Genomic DNA, 4,472 nt, shown 5'->3' with positions numbered 1-4,472 from the left:
GATGGATGGATGGATGGATGGATATATTATATTAGTAATATGTTGCAACCACCCCTAAACAGTGTTGCAACTGTCCCCGGCCCCGGGTCAGTTGCAACATCTGACTTTTCATTTTCAAATGCAAATTGTGAAGAATGTACATGCTTTAGTCTTCTGTAAATGGTTTAGACTATTAACAGATGTAAGTTCCTGACAATGTTTGCCTGTTGGACTCCTTCAATTATTGCCCTGCTTTTCTCTTCAATTTGAGGGACGGATCTGGTTTTTCTTCTATCCTAGGATGCATTGCAGCCGACCGCATGATAATTATCACTTTCTTGCTTGTAATGGCAGACGAAGTGAAAGTCAGGAGTACAGTTTTAAATAAAAATCCGGCGGTACAAAAATGAAAAGTTTAACAGGCTTTTGTCGTTTGCATAGACGTTTTTTAAATTTCCTTTAGGTCAGAAATCGTTGTAAATGAGCTCATATTGTGGGTCCCTTAGTTGTTCAAGTATTGCCTCTAATCTCATTTTATTAATTGATAATAATAATATTTATTTATTTATTTATTTGTTTATTTATTTATTTGCTTCTGTTTGGTGTCAACATGGTTGGGGTAAATGCGGGAATAAAGCTGGAGGCTGGACCGTCCAAATCCACAGCCACTTTTTTCTGGTCTTCGCAGTCAATAAAGGACCTGGCCCACCTAGACCAACTAGGCCAGGTCCTTCAAGGACACAGTCTCTGAATTTGGACACAGCCATCAATACAAGTCTACTGAAGTAGACAATATGAGATCCAAATTTATTTTTCTGAGAATGTTTTGTGAAGAAAGGTTTTAAAGATACCAAAATGAATTGTCGTCCTGAACGAGCTGAACATTTTAACACCTGAATGGATAAAATAGCACAAAAAAAAAAGGTATGGACAAAACGGAATAAAGAGAAACAGGATGGAAACAGTGAACATTAAATCAAACACTGAATGATAGCCTAATAACAACAACAAAAACAGAAAATCAGCCACCACACTGTAGCTGATTGTTAGCTGTGCGTTTGTTCCTGTGCTCCTCTGGCCTTGAAGCTATCATTATTTGGAGGGCAGGATGTTCGCTGCTGCTCATTTTGAAAGAGGAAGAAAAACAAGAGCAGTCTTTTAAACGAATGGGAGTGTTTTGCAGTTACAAAATAAATAAATAATAAAAAATCAGAAAGGAAACCGAAATATTGTAATTTTTTTGTAGTTTATTCTTATTTAAAAAGAAAGACACCAACACACATTTTAGTGAAAGCACTGCACCCATGTCGCTGCGGGTTTTTATTATTATTTTTATTTTCTGCAGACGACTCAGCTGAGGGCTCTGCAGGCGAGACTCCGTGCTGAATTTTAATGTGTAATTACTTTGCCTATTTCACTCTCACATGTGGGTAATGTTAGCAGAAGATTAAATTCCCGGCACAGGGCATATTTTCCCCGTGCTTTAGTTAAAACAAGGCATTTTGTGATTAGGGACACTGGGTAATAAAAAGAGTTACTTTCTCTTCAGATTGAATTTAAACCATGTTATAGAAAGAAAAAGGAGGCAGAGCAGTTGATTCCTTAGGCTGATAAGTGAGGCTGTATAACATCTGCTCCTCTTGTCATAAGAATAATTTATGAAACGACATTCCTGGAACAAAACAATCCTGTCTGGATGACTGGCAGCCTCATCCAGTGTGGAAATCACTGCCTGGATGACAGAACGAGGCTGTCGTCCCACTTTTTTTTCTACACGTCTTTTCTCTGTAAACCGTTTTTCAACAGTCACTGTTCCGTTACACAACTACGTAGATACTTTTATCATTTGCTGCCAAAGGTGGGAAAGGATGTGTGCATCTGTCTGTTAGCAAAATATCTCATGAGCCACTGAATGGGTTTTGATCAAATGTTCAAAAATCGATTATTAGATGTACCACAACATCTGTTTAACTTTGGGCGTCAATCCAATTCAAGATGGCAGCTCCAGCCAATCCACATTAGTGAACACATAAATGCTTATAACTCAGTCAGTTTTACAGATATTGAGCTAAAATTTGATGAGATTGCAGCTCAAAGTCAACTGCAACACATAATCTGAGCATGACATCTTACAATGTTGCATGAGGTTGCAAATGCATTTTCTTTTTTGTGTGACGAACACAAGAAATTGAAATTCTGAAAGACAGCAAGGGAGAAGCATTCCTACAAAAATAGCTAGTCCTTAGATCTTTTGAATATTTTCTCTACATTTTGCACCATGTTTGACATTTCTCATTCATCACAATAAAAAATGGGCCCAGCTTTCAAAACAAAATCACTTATTTTATATTAATTATAATAATAGTCAGAAGATTGTCACATTCAGCTTTTTTCCCAAGTGCCATCAGACTTTTAAACAGCTGAATGTGACAATCTCCTGACTATTATAATTGCACATGTGCACATTTAAGACTGTTACCTGTTGCACATTTGCACATTACACTTCAAAACAGATTGCACTGTTCCCTTCTTGTTGTTATTATTGTATTGTTCCCTTCTGATGTTATTATCTTTAGTTTAGGCTCTTTTTTTGTCAATATTGTTAGTGTCCTTTCAGTGATGATTCATTTTTTTAGTATGGTTGTCTCTCGGCACTCAAAATGGACGACAAAGTAAGAATTTCATTGCTCAGGGAAACATGTTTTCATCTGTGCATATGACAATAAACACTTTGAATATTGAATCTTGAATTAATAACGTAACAGGCTGCCTAAAAGCGACAATCAAAATTGTTCCTAACCGAGACTAATAACACATCAGTGGTGTCTTAACACAAGAAGATACACGACACAAGATCCCTCAGAAAGTGCCACGGGTGGAAAACATGTTCCATAAAATTACAGTTCTTTTTTTGATTGGCCTGATTTGATTTAATTAACAGATGTTGGTGCTTCTGCCCGCTGCCATCAATCTACAAGAATCCTTTCTGGATTTCTCTCTGTGCTGTCCCAGCTCTCTGGCTTTGATTTGAGGTCGTGAAGGGAGGGCTGTCTGAACGCTGCCTGCACATAAATAATGCCTCAGACTGTGAAGATGTGCAGCATCACCGAGGAAAGTGGCTTCTTGGCGGAATGAAAACAGACATTTTATTTTTTCTAAGGCTTGCCAGCAGCAGAATATTTCAGTGAAGCTTCTGAATACAAAGTGTGTGCTCTTTGTAAAACCTATGACATGTTTTTGACTTCGCGTCTTTCTTTTGTGTTTTACTTTAAACACTGATGTTCATACCTGCAAGGGTGAATTAGAAGCACTAGGTTAAATGTCTGCTGAAAACAATTAAAAGTAGATGTAAAGAACAACCCCCCACTGCTCCGTGATACTGAGCTGTCATAAAAAATAGATGCAGCGCTCAGACAGAGGAAGGCCTTTGAATGAACGTGGCTAAATGCAACATAAACACACACTGCACACAACAATGGAGGCTGTGAACACCGAACACTTATAATAAAAACAGTATCTGGGGAAAAATTACATGTTTTTTACATATTTATATCCAATATGGAGAGTGAGCTTAAGATCTCACAGAAGATTCTGTAATGTCCACTGGAATGGCTTTTAATAGACGTGTTTCAGTCTAACAATTTATACTGTTTTTTGTCCCACATCTGCAAAAAAACATATCCAAACGTATTCATCGCTCCTCCTCAAAACAAGCTCTACACTGCAAAAACAGTCCATCTAAGCAAGTCTTACGATCTTAATTCCAGCCAAAAATGTATTTTGATCTTGTTTTGAGAATGATATACTAAACAAGAGCAGACTGTTAGACTATTAATCTTGTTAGCCTGGAAAATGTTCTTATTTCAACACTTATTCATCCACTGGCAGATTGTTTCACTTAATTTGAGAAGATTCAGACTATAATCTAGTATTTTAAACTTGTTTTTAGATTTAAAAAAATTAGCAGTGTGTTTCACTTAGAATTATTAAAGAACAATGAAAGGATGACGTTCACTTATTAAGTTATCAATAAATATTTTATTACGTTATTGAGGAGTACGGCACACAACACACATTGACAAATTGACAGATGTTTTTTTAACGTAAAATTTAAAGAAGATGCAGGTTTATGTCTGATTTAGCTTTCTATCTAAACAATTTAGCACAGATGCTGCAGTGGAAAAACTAAAAGTTGCCTGTGTGATTAAACACTCGTGTAGTGAGCGTGTTAGCTTTTTCTGCCATTTGAAAAAAGCTTCTTATTGCAACAAAAGATCCCCCTGGATTCATGTGCTTTCTAACTTACAGAGGATGCAGACAACAATGCTTTAATCTACATCTGAGCACGCTCCCTCAGGACTCTGACTGCCATGATACTGGCTTATATTCATTTTAAATCCAATCTCTTCACATTAATGACATGATGATCCTCTCTCCCAGCAGGCTGAGAAATATCGACTAGCTGATATTCTACTACATATATATCTGTATAT

Source organism: Austrofundulus limnaeus, unplaced genomic scaffold, assembly GCF_001266775.1.
Source record: "Austrofundulus limnaeus strain Quisiro unplaced genomic scaffold, Austrofundulus_limnaeus-1.0 Scaffold70, whole genome shotgun sequence".
Lineage (NCBI taxonomy): Eukaryota > Metazoa > Chordata > Actinopteri > Cyprinodontiformes > Rivulidae > Austrofundulus > Austrofundulus limnaeus.
This window is presented reverse-complemented; position numbering follows the sequence as displayed.